General features: G+C 43.6%; 1 protein-coding gene across 1 annotated transcript in view; it reads right to left on the reverse strand.

Annotated features, from left to right (window-relative positions):
- Window positions 1–13196, reverse strand: part of BACH2 (BTB domain and CNC homolog 2) — a 182479-nt gene that overhangs the window by 68187 nt on the left and 101096 nt on the right. The window contains exon 4 of the mRNA XM_058802322.1: window positions 11145–11295. The gene's annotated coding sequence lies outside the window, so the exon portion shown is untranslated. The remainder of the gene's footprint in view (window positions 1–11144; window positions 11296–13196) is intronic.

A 13196-nucleotide genomic window follows, 5' to 3' on the forward strand; every position in this document is an offset into this window, starting at 1 on the left:
TTTTACACATCAATCGTCAGTTTAATAACACTAATGATAAGAGGAGAATTGAAAATAATAGTCTGATTTTTTGGCAAGCAAATCAGAATTTATAGAGAAGAATCTACAATGTCAAACTTTATAGCCCTGTGTTATCAAAAGCACGAGGAGTGAGAATGAAGATTAAACCACTGACTCGTTAGCAAGCTACACTTACTAAACCGCAGCTTTCCTGCACCTAGAGTGATTATTTAGAAATCCACTGTACAAGATAAGAAGAGATAGTGATAGTCTTCTGGGACCACAGGGAGCCATTTACACAACAAAATTCATTTGCCAGGGGATACCGATCTGACTGAGCAGGCTCAATATCTCTCTCAGTTAAAGCAATACTGGTTAGTCTCCCACTCTTCCCTAAGGCACAGTTTGGTCATTCCTTCTCCTGCTTCAGCCCACTCTTGCAATCACACAACTTTGCAGCATTTAAATTCCAGTTTTGCACCTATCACTCCCCCGAGTGGCCCTGGTGACTTCACAGGTGCTGGTTATAGGCATTCGTGCTGCAGGACCAAGCATGGGAAGGGCAAAATGGCTTCATATGAGTAGTTAGAGCTGTGAGAATTAATGGACTTTCTGTGGATTAATGGATGACTACAGAGAACCGCATTTTGAAAACACAGCTTGATCATGACCAGAGAAATGACACTAAATAGAAGAAAAAAGCATTTGCTTTCCCAACATGCAAAAAACCAGATGTGTCAAAATGCCAGCTTTTGACACAAAATACCACAGGGGAAGTGAGTGACAGCAGATTTTTACTCCTACTATGAACAGGTGCTCAAGCAGGCATAGTTGTTTCCCCTGACAATGATGGTCTAAGGACAAACTTTACACCTCTAATATCTGAAATCCCTTTTTTATCCAGACAGGCAGACAGAGTCCTACACTCCAACCCAGTTGTAATGCAGGAGGTATAGATAGAAATTGCACTTTGCTTCCTCCCACTCACCTCTGGCCATGATCAGGACCCACCAATAGAGTAAATTGCTCTACTATTGAATCCCATCCCACACAGGGCAACTTCTTTTCCACAGATGCCTGACTGCTTTTCCACACAGCCTGTGGGTTTGATGCTTTGGTTTCCAGCTACAGACTGTAGGGGCTGAAGTCTTCCCATGGGAGCATTTGAACTGCTACCTTCCTAGAGTCAGCACCCTTCAGTTTGGCCATATTTCCTGGTTAATGCTCCCACAACTTGAATCACCATTCCCATGAGGAGAAGCCTGTTCTATGGACTGCTAAAACTGTGCTGCATGTCCATCTTCCTGCCTTGTGTGGGCTTTGCCAAAAATCAACTTTTGGAAAGGAGGAACGGAGCCTGCTCCCTTATCATTACTTATAGCATGTACTTTCAGTGTTGTTTTTTATGAGTAGACAAGTGGGAAAGTACATTTTTAAGAAGGACAAAGACTGCTGAAGTTTTACAAGAAGCCCCAAGATAAGCAGAGCTTATTATGTACCACAGAATGAAATGCAGCATCTTCGGGGAACAGATGTTTAATCATCAAGCAGCAGTTTGGGAGAACTGTGGGAGCTGAGCTGTCTCACCCATGAGCAAATTAGGAAATTACAGGAGCTTGTAGGTGTTGTCTGTGTGTGAGGTCAGAGACAGAGAAGCAGTTAAACCCATCTCTAAGGTACTGTCCCTGTGCGGGTGGATGCAGTAGGTTGTGACAGAGAGCAAAATTGTGAGAAATAACTATTCTGCTCAACACCATCCCTGTGGCTGGGACTGGCCTTAGCACTGGGGTTTGGTGGGCAAAAAGCAGAACATTGTGAGGAGCGCACTGTGTTACATTAGTGCATACAGGCTGAAAGGGTGAGTCGGGATTTTTGCTGCATTGTCACCATGACATCACACTCCTACCTGCTCACATCATGGACCTCACCACGCCTCTAAAGGAGACCTTAAAGTTTGTGTCCCATGACCTGCTGCTCCTCACCACAGTCCAGCCCCTCACTGCTACTGAGAACAATAACAACCCATCTCTCTCCACAAATCTATGCTAGAATTACCCCACAGGCAAAAGCCAGGCCAAAAAGGAAGTCCTCAGTGAAACGAAGCAATGCATTCAAAAACACTGCTTCAGCTGGGAACACATGACTAGATTTTTCTCACGTCCGAAGAAGTCCAAATCCTAATGAAAAAATGGGAGCTGTGCATGCTCGCACCTTTTGCTGCAGGCTGGTGTCCACTCCAAGCACCACCTCAAAAAACACTTTTGCTTCATCTATACATTTGTAATTTAACCAAAAAAGAAATTTAAACAGCATCTGAAAAGCTTTGCATGGTAAACATCAGGAAAAAACTGCTTTCCAAGCCTGCAGCCAGTTGTTCTATAATATCTTCTGCTTTGTGCTGACAACCTTTTTTCCCTCCAATCATTCAGACACAATGCCTTCAGGTCTGTCTAAGTAATGTAATTTACTGGAGTGGAATTCCCTTGATACCTTCTGCAGCACTCAGTGACAGTATCATTTATACTCTACACTGTCATGCCATGACACTGATACATTGGCTTTCATCCCTCATTCAGCACAGAGGGTGCAATTTCACCTTCCATTGTGCCCTTCTGCAGACTGTGCGTACAAATTCCCTCCATTCATCCCTAATTACAAACCTCTGCTGAAATACTCTCATTAGATTTATATTTCTCACTCCAAAGTGTCAATCTTATTTCAAAATTCCAATTTTCTGAGAGATCCATCCATTAGCAGCAACCTCCAAAGCATTCCTTAGCTGAGTGCATTAAAAGTGAAGCTGGCAGAGCAGAGACGCACTTAAAATACACCATTACAGCAAATCTCCATTGCTAATGTTTCTGCATTATTTGAGCACTGTGATAAGCAGCCTGTGACTGGCCAGCCCTGCTCCTCCAGCAGTGATGGACAGAAGCCACCAGTCAACTTCTGTGTCCAGCTCTGCTCCCACTGTGAGGCTGCACCACATCCCAAAGCATCTGCTGCTGTCACTGTCTCACAGTATAGCATGAGGTGGCTGTTCAAGGGACTCCAGATGATGAGAGCCACAGAAAGAGTTTATGACAACTGTAAAAATGCCTGACTACAGCTTGTTTTCTGTGGTAAAGTTACAAAAAAAAAAAAAGCCAAAAACAAGCTGGGGGTTTCCCAAGGTAGCAGTTCTGCTCTACAACCCAAGAGGTTGTTAGAGCTCTTTAGCTGAAAATCACAACCACATTGTTTGTGTCACTTGCACTAATCCTAATTTAGTGGCTATATGCAGGACTGTTCCCTTCAAACTGTGTACAGAACAGATAATATCACAGATTCCCCAGAGCACCTCTACAAGTAGTTAAAAAAATCAAAAAGAGATCCTACTACCTCTTCAAGAGAGAGGCAAACACCTTAAAAACCTCATCACCATACAAGGGAAAAAATGAAGAGCACAGCAGTGGGTACTGATGGTTGCACAATGCACCCAATGTGCCATCTCTATAAATAGCCTGTGTGGTGATACCCCTGGAAGAGCCCAGCGTGTCTCATCCCGCTGGAAAGAGCAGCAGCAGCAATCGGCGCGGGAGTGCCGCTACCACATGACGCACACGGTGCACTCTCTCCTGTCATTATCTTCAAAGCCATCAGGCTTGAACTTACCTGCAGCAGGCACAGCAGTAGAAAGAGAAGGGTGGGTGGGGAGAAAAAAACCACCTCTACAACTGTACTGAAAAAGGGAAAATTCCACAGCAGAATATTACAGCAAATGATTACGCCCCTTGTCGGCATCTGGGCACCTACAGGACTAAGACATGCAGGTGATTGTAACAGAGGTAATTCCCTGCAGCAACCACTGTGGGGGAAACTAATTATTGCTGAAGTTTTGCCCGTTCCCATCTTGAATACTTGAAGTCTTGATTACTGCCTCAGCTCTCTTGCTATTTGTACTTCGTATCAGGGCAAGAGCCGGTTCAATGAGCAGGCACAAATGCAAAAGCAGAAAGGAGCATTTCAGCAAAAAGGCAAAAGTAAGGTAGCAATGACAGGCACTGAGCTCTCTTAGGAGGAGAGGGAGGACTACACCAAGCTAATTTAAAGGGATTTCATATTGTCTAGTGAAAGACTCACCATTGACAGCGTGACTAGTCCATGGAACAAGCGCGTTGTACCTCTAAGTGCCCCCAGCACCTCACATCCTCCGCACCACGTGGTGTTAGTCAGAGTGAAAACCTATTGTCTTATACAGCCCTGTTCTCAAGACCAACACCTCTGCTGCCCTGCAAAGCCTGGCAAAGCTGGGAAGGTCACAAAGTGACAAGAAAGCAGAGATGCTTAAGCTGCCACACAGCAGAGAGCAAGTTTTTAACCTCTACCTTGGGTCCTGCAGCTCTTGAATGGATGCTCTCTCCTCTCATCCATCAAGAATGACATCAGACCGAGAAGCCTGACATGCACAGGCACACTCATTCTCTGGAAATGCCACAGCAACTAATGAGCAAAGCTGGGACAGCACCAAAGCTGACACCATGAAGCTACAAATTTCCCTGCATATACTGACATCTCTCTTGAATATTTCTCTTGACCATGAGCTGACATATCAATCAATGTGGTCAGAACACTTTAGTATTCAAGATACCACAACTGGTTTAGTGGATTCCTAACCAGTGCAACTACCTGGAAAAGCATCACATAGTGTATTTCAACAGTCATCCTTAAAAAGCAAACCAAAAGGATTTTATCTGCCAAAAGTTAACCCTGAAAATTTGTTTCTCAAGCTCAGCAGATTTATATAGATTTCCTTTTTTTTTCCCTCTGCTTTGCTTTTTCTTTGCCAGAAGATGAAGTTCTGGATCAACAATTCAAGGTACACCACTGAAGTTTTGAAAGTTTTGGCTTTAAAGACCTTTCAGTCCTCTCCAAAGCTGCTTTTTCCAGACAGCAGAACAATTCTGCTTCCAAAATTCTTTCATCACCACCTTTAACTTATGTACTAAGCCTAACTACTTTTTCTTTTTTTATCCAGTAAGAAGTTGATGAATTAACACAGCCAGACCACACCACAAGTAAGCTCTGAGTCTCCCTCCAACACAGACCCATTTACAAGCATTAAAACCTAGGACTCACCCACCAGACAGAGCTGAAGCTGCAGGCAAGCCAGTCATCAGATCTCAGACAAATATTATGCTTGCTCCACAAATGCTGAAGCATTTGAATCTTATTTTTAGTCGTACACAAAGGGCAATAAACGGAAAATCTTATTGTAACCACTGCTTTTTCGTGGCCACCCACACTTCCAACACCTACAGCAAAAGTATATAAATGTAGAAGCCCCAAAACTCATGGCTCATCTGAACAAGGAATGCAAACTAGCTAATTGCTGTTACTTTTTTTCCAGTTTATATCTAGAGTGCCATTATATTCTGTGAAACACTGAAGACAACTTTTCACATGCTGTGCCTATCTACTGTCCAGGATTCTGCTGTATTTTCATACATTTTTCCCAGTACCAGTGTCCCTGGTAAAGCCTTTCTCTAAGCTAGCTGACCACTGACTAATTTTCAAATGATGAAGTAGAGAAGGTGCTTCCCCCTAACTCTCAGTTTCTTCCCACACTGCCCAAAATACTGAGGTACAAGGAGTTAATGCTTCACTTACCTGTGAGAAATTATGCTGAATACTCTACCCAGAAACTGGCAATTAAAAAGAAAAAAATCCCTTCACACTCATAACAGTAGAAGAACTTCAAACAAATTGCTGTCAAGGATGATTTCATTGTGTTTAAATCCACTTTGCTCCAAGTCGCTTTGCAAATTACTCTCTAATTTTGTACCTAAAACTCTCAGGTCTACTGCGATGCCAGTTTACTCTCCTGTGTGTCCTGTGCCTGATTCTTTCCATTTACAGAAAGTAACACAAGCATAAACCTGATTATCATCTGAAAACCCACAGAAAACGAATTCAACTAACTGAGTCAAAAAGAAATAAAGGAAAAAAGGTCCATCTTAAGACCAGACCCAATACGAGGGTGATGCCATGTCTGGAGATATTGAGAGTGAGCAATCTCGTGCCATTAATCATCTTGCTGTCGCGGAAAGTGCAGGTTATTATAGCGAGAGAACGATCCAATACAGCGCTTTTACGTCTCTGCTCTTTGTACATTGTAACAGGATGCATGTCCCACCAGCTAGCAATCAATACTGAACGAAATGATCGAAGACAAAGTGCTGGCTCCGGAAAAATGCACCTTTACCGGTTTTTGCTCATCAATTGCCTGCTAGACCCAATGCACACCAGCTTCCTGCAGCTCCCGACAAGGCTGGGGCAGAGCCGCTGCTCCCCAGGCACGCCGCTGCAGTCAGGTGCGCGCTTTTCTGTCCAGGATTCAGGTCGCAGGACCTGTGTGCCGAACGCCGCAGGAGCGCGGGTATCTAAGCATTATGAAAATAAATGGGTCATACACCACTGAGCTAACAACCACACCACCCCCAAGCCGGGCACTGAATGACTGTGCAGGGCTCTGCCAGAGGGAGAGGAGAGGTTGAGCCAGCAGTGAAAACAAAACTGATGTGGTGAGATGGATTTTACTTTTCACTGGTTTAGGTTACAGAGAAAGTTGGTCTGGCTGCCACGGTCTCTCAGGCTTTTCTGTAAAAAACCAAAAAAATGCAATGTACAGGCTGGTAAGATGACCTGTGGAGATGGGCTGGCATCTCAGCCCGCCGGGAAAGGGGAAGTGCCGCTGGCCCTGGGTGGAGGGAGGGCTGTGACTCAGTCCCTCGGGCTGACACACCACACACACCCGCGCTGTCACCTGCCACAGCAAAAAATAAAAGTCCTTGCCACAACACGGCGGCCACGCGGGGAACGCCAAGTAAACAGATCAATGATGCTGCGCGCCCACGCAGCCCGTGGCACTGCTGGGGTGACGAACAAACAAACCTGTGGTCAATGCCAGCGAGGCGAGAGGTGCCGGAGGAACTTGGGTTCGGGTGGCACACTACACTGCAACAAACCCCGCTGTCCTGTGCTGCTGTTAGCAGCTGAACACGAGCAGAGCGCTCCTCCTGGCCACACAGCCCGTGGTCACCGTGTGTGCTGGGATGGGGATGCCTCCAGCACCGGGGTCTTGGGCAGAAACCTCCAGGAAGGGACCCTGGCTCACCACCCACACGTGTGGCACCCTGCCTGAAGCCACACCAGCACCGTTCAGGACATATATTTGTCCAGATACATATTTTATTTAAAAAATCATTTACTTATATATATACCAATGTGTTTGTATCAAAAGCTGTCCCTGGCCACCAGCCTGGCTGAGGCACAGAGGCACTGACAGTGCTGAGAAGCACCTGATCACATTGAGGGACTGACACAGAGCTGCTGGCAGTGGTCAATGGACAGGATGCCATGGGAGGTTGTGAAGGTCCCTGAGGCAAGAGACACTCCATGCACTGGTGGCATGAGGTACACAGTCCTGATATGCCACTACTGTAAAATGAGTAAGAAAGTGGCTCTGCCCCTATGAAAACAGCACTCCAACAGGAAAACATACCAGAAAAATCACGAAACGTAGACATGGCCACATCTCTCATCCAGTAAGATAAACCTGCCAATGTAGTCAGGTATGGTCTTGGCACTTGAGAAGAGGGTTTGCTACTGATGGATAGGAGTGTTTGGTAAGTCAATGTACAAAGTGATACAATTTTGCCTTCAGAAATCTGCTTATCCTCTGAATTCTGTCAAGTTATCTGGCCTTTAAGAGTAGATTAAAAAAAATTACATTTTTCCCAGGCTGTGGTGGTAGGCGGGTGACAGACATTAAACTACCAATATCTGCATATTTAAAATTTTACATTATTTACATCTGCCTAGAGATGGACATAGTATAGATTTCAAGAAATCTTTAAATTTTTTTTTAAATACTCTGAAGAATTCATACCTAGCAAATATGAAATTTTTGGACAGAACTTTCTGAGTTTTGGGTTGCCTTATTTTTTTTATCCTGTTTAAACCACTTATAGGCCCTTGCTGAATTCACAACATTGGATAAGCAGTACCAATCTGGCCTTTTTATGAGCTGCAGAAGGACATTGATTGGGATGCTATTTTTGCTGCTTTTAAAGGAAATCCCACAGGGGCAAAACAAAATGAGAAATGTGAGCAGAGTATGGTCACTGCTAGGAAGAGTCACCTGCCTCTGCTTGGTTGCCAGCAGCCCTGCCCCAGCAGCTGCTCCAAGACACAGCTCTGCACATTCTCTGCCATTAGTGGCTGTTTGGGATAACAAATGGAGAGAGCCTCTCAGCAGAGAGCACAGCTTCTCCCCGACTGCTGTACTCCCACATTACAGTGCACTCAGTCTAACCTGCCCAGGATTCATTCCCAGAGAACCTGGAGAAATGGGGTTTTCTTTACTACCCTGGCACACGCACCATAACAGGGTTTTGCAATGTGCTCTGTCAGAACAAGCAAGTTCTGCTTTGAACTCACACATCACTAAGTACTATTTTTATGGAGATTTTATCCATCAGCATCCTAGTAGTATTATAGAAACAAAATAATAAATGGAAGGGGGGAAAGGCATACTTATTTATCCCACTGCACCCTGGGAAAAATAAGAAGAATGCAGTTGTTACAGCTGGGTCAAACTTGTGCAACTGCTCTTTCCAGCAGGGCTAATTAACAAGTGAAAGTCTGCTTCTTTCTATGGAAATTGCTATAATGAGGTAATTGTTACTAGCAGAGTCTGTCATCAAAATCAGCCAGACAATGGGAAATAGAGAAATCAAATAAGCAACGGGCAGCTTGCCCTCATGTCTACCTGCGCCGGTGTGGATCTGCACACACGACGGGTGCAACCCCAGCCAACAGCTGTGAGGTGATGCATGGGTTTTCTAGGGGATGGAGTACACACCATGTTTTAAAAATGATGCTGAGCAGAAGCACATAACCACAGTTAAAAGAGAAGAAAGAAAGGAAGAAAAAGGAAAGGTACATATTTGATGACAGCTCCTATATCGTCATACTGGTTTTCAAGTTAATTTGGTCCCCAGATCTGATTTTGTTCCTCAAAAGGAGACATCTGATTATTTGTAGCACAACAAAAAGCAAGACTAAACTTCCCATGCACTTATTGGAATGAGAGAGGTTTGGTCTTTCCCATTTCTGTCTGCTTTTTCAAGTCCCCCAACAAGGATGATATTTTTGAAGTTAGTTCCTCTGGAAGTGCTTTAAATAGTGAATTTGCAAGATGCCTAATGATAAGTTTTTCAAACATCATGAGAAAATCCTGCAAAAAATTGTGAATAAGGCTTCCAAACCTCATGGGAATAGTGCTAAGTAGGACTAATGAAAAACAAGCTTTTTCTGCCTGCCTAGCTGTTACAACTCATATTTTCAAGTCTTCTTCCCTTAAGACAAGCACTAAAAACAAATTTCAAGCCAGATCCAAAATTTTCCTGTAGTCAGACAATTCTTGCTAAGGGGGATTTGATTAATAACTGCACCAGAGAATGCCAGACCCTCAAGGAAATGGCAACACTCTCCCTTTTTTGGAAAACAAAATCAGACTCACACCTTGTAAGGCCTCTTTGACAGTGAATTCTGTTACTACCCAGACTTTCTCCACTGCCTATGACTTCACCATTGTTTTTGCTGATACTCATCACACTAGAAAAAAAAAATTCCTCTCTTTAAAAACTGAATTTCCATATGCATTAAAGAACACAATCCTCCTTCTGCAGTAGACTTTTCTTTTTTTAGTAAATCTTTTAGTGTCACATAAGCAAATAAAGTACTTCAAATAAAGATATATTTCTAATGTAAATACTTTGGTTCCAAAACATTCATTTTTTTAGAAGTAGCATTACATACAGATCAGTTCCACATACTAAAAATGGTATTAGTTAGCATTCAAGAAAAACTGACCAGTAAGGAGTGGTCTACTTCACTGACCTGTTCTGACTAAACTGCATCATATGCATTTGTTACTGCAGTGAACAAACAAGGGTGGTAATGTGCACAGTGCCACACTGTGAACCACAGTTTTGTATTACCTCCTTTGGCCAAGCTGCTCTATAACACCATCCCAAAGATAAAAACCTCTTAACCACAAAGAAATTTGGTTTTGTTTTAAAAATTAATGAAATTAAGTTGTGCTCAAGCCTGTTCCCAAACTTGTCAGCTCTGGGGTGCCCCACCCTCCACAGAGCACAGATCATCACATCCATGACATCCTTGTAGTGGTCCAGAAGCTTCTTCTAGCTCAGAAACCAGAATTAGGGTTAGAACTGCTGACAAACTGCAAAGGGTCAAACCAATTTCTCCCCACTGATTCTATGCCAGGCTGTGCTATGGAATGTTTCAGCAGAAGACTCAGGCATTGTGGATTGTGGCATCAGGGATTGAATATGTGCACAGGATCATAAGCTGCTCCCCATCTTGGGTGAAATACCAAAGCACAACAAGCACAGGGAACTACTGCTCCAGCTGAGAAGGTAGGAAGGGATCTGCAGTCCCCTCAATCTGTCCCTAGGAGATCTATGCACAACTTTCTTTACCCTCCTACAGTCAGGTGGAGCACTGATCCACCTGGAAGGAGCAGGAGGTAGCAATGAAGACACTTCTGACGCTTACAGAGCCTTTTGGGGCAGCAGGCTGAAGGATGAAGCAGCACCAGGGCTCCTCCAAGGGAAACACTCCAGGAAAGCAAAAGGAGAAGCATATGGATTCCATTATGGGAGAAATAGAAGCGTGCCTGCAGTCCTGTAGGGCAGGTGATGGCCTCCAAAGTGACGTGGAGCACGTGCAGCTTGGCAGGGTACACCAAGGTAAGTGTGCACACACACAGCCCGTTGCAGAGAAAAACAAAGCACAGAGCAGTGGGGGAACAGAGCTATTTTAGGCACTTCTCGCTACGGTTTACCGTAGTAACAGAACACTTAGAAAAGCCGTCAAAATGACAATCACTATTTAGGTTAAAAAAGCAAGTAACTACTTCAATAACAATTTATTCACCACCTAATGTTTGCAGTTGAATTACAGCTTTTACGGTGTTTTTCTAAAGTGTGATATTTACTGCCTCTACCTTGCCTTCCCAAGATTTTTTTTTTCATTTTTTCTTTAAATAGAAAGGAATTGGAATCACGACTTACATGTAACTTTTCTAGGTTCTGTGCTGGCTAAAATGTTCTCACGATGCAGGGAACAGGATCAATGGAGAAATTAAGAGGCTGCAGCAATCCATTAAGAAGTGACCCTCCAAAGTTCTGTGGGGCAGTGTTCTGGCAACTCAGCTGGAGCAACCTAAAATAAAATAAAGGCACGATTTAAAAAAAAATCAATCAAGCACTGAAACTTTACAAACACCTCTTTGTTTTTTCCCTCTGATTCTAAAAAACACACTGGGGCATCTTTTTTCTTTAATATAGAAGGTCTTTATGCCAAACATGACAATTACTTTATGTCCATTTCACACTTTGTCAAAGATTTAACCTGTAGATACCTTCCTACAAAGATCATGTTTTCCTTTCAGTCATACACTATGAGGCCCCTGAAAAGAATTCTAAACAGATAAGCTAACACATAAAATAACTAATAATCACATTTCTGAGATTATTCTGCCACATCACACGACAGGTACGTGCATTGTTACACATACACACTAAGGAATTCTTTACTGTGATGGTGGCGAGGCACTGGAGCAGGTTGCACAGAGAAGCTGTGGATGCTCCATCCCTGGAAGTGCTCTAGGCCAAGGTTGGATTGGGCTTTGAGTGACCTGGTCTAGTGATAGCTGTCCCTGCCCATGGCAGATGGGTTGGAACCAGATAAAAAGCTGAACCTAAATCACCCTGTGGTTCTATGAAACTGCACATCACACCAGAAAGGAGTTATCACAAAACCAGCAAATTTATTTAGTAGGCTTTAAATAATAATTAATACTGGCTTTTGTCAAAGCTTAGCATTGATTTTATCAAGGAATTTAGGTTAGGAACACAACATTTGTTCCTTTGTTTCTCCTTTACTCTGGCAAGCTTCAGAGAAGAAACACCATCAGCCTAATTTGGTACCCCTGGGTTGATGCAATGTGTGTCATAATCCTGCAGCCACCCTAAAGCAAAGCTACCTGTCATTCCAGTCCATGTCAAAAGAAAACTGGAGAGAGAATGAAATGTTCATCTGCCCACAGAAAATTCACTGTGCTGTCACCTCTGTGCAAGGGGCCCAGGGCTCAGTCCCTGGAGGGGAGGCACTCTGGGATGGGGAAGGCTGGTGAGAGCAGGGCTGGGGCCAGGGGGCTGGAGCAGGGGGGGTGAACCCCCAGCAGCCAATCCCAGCATCATCACATAGCCCAGACCCCACAGTGAGCACAATCCCAATCCCAGAAAAGGCTTCCCCCATCTCTCAAGGAAGCAGTCACACTCTGAAGTGGTTGAGGAGGAAATACTTGTAGAAGGAGAAGTAATTAGCTTTAAGCTATAGGGGTTCTCAAGTTGAGGTTTTCAAGTTGCCAGCACCCAACACTTTACTGTTTTCCTGGAAGAAAAGATTGGAATGGTTAACTACTATTTACTTGAGTGAAGTTGGCAACTGGGAGTGGAAAGGAAGATTGTTTTCTTTTGAACAGAAGGGGACAGCAGCAGTACAAGCAGTGGCATGTATCTGTCTTCACAGGATCACTGCAAAGGCTGTGTCTGCAGGATTACCACAAACCAAAGCTAGTTAAAGGGGGAGGTGAGGCAGAGGAAAATAAACCCCTAAAGTTTAGATCTTTTAAAAAACTACTCTTATTTTTTAAAAACATGCAAAATTAACTCTTCAGTAAAAAACCCTAGTTTCTCAAGAGATGTCTGCTATGTCTATTTATTATGACTAATGCCTGTTGATGACTCCATAAAAAAGTGGGGGAAAAAAAATGCAGTGTAAATGAGAGAGATTTGGTGGTTATTTTTCTAAGTATGCTGTTCCTGATAAAAAAAGTTCAAGAATTTCTGAGCAGTGACCCTATTGCATTTTACTCCAAGCCTTGTGGAGAATTGATTCACTAGTGGAAAGCAGGTTATTTCCTCTGGATGGCACCCTTCTAGATGGTTTACCAACAGATGTTCAAACTCTTGCTACCTTTAAGGATTACCTAATTAGGTACTTGAAAAGAATCATGAGGCTGTGCTAGGAACACAATGCTTGTGTCTCTTTAGTTTCCT

The sequence above is a fragment of the Ammospiza caudacuta genome, chromosome 3 (genome assembly GCF_027887145.1).
Source record: "Ammospiza caudacuta isolate bAmmCau1 chromosome 3, bAmmCau1.pri, whole genome shotgun sequence".
NCBI classification, from domain to species: domain Eukaryota; kingdom Metazoa; phylum Chordata; class Aves; order Passeriformes; family Passerellidae; genus Ammospiza; species Ammospiza caudacuta.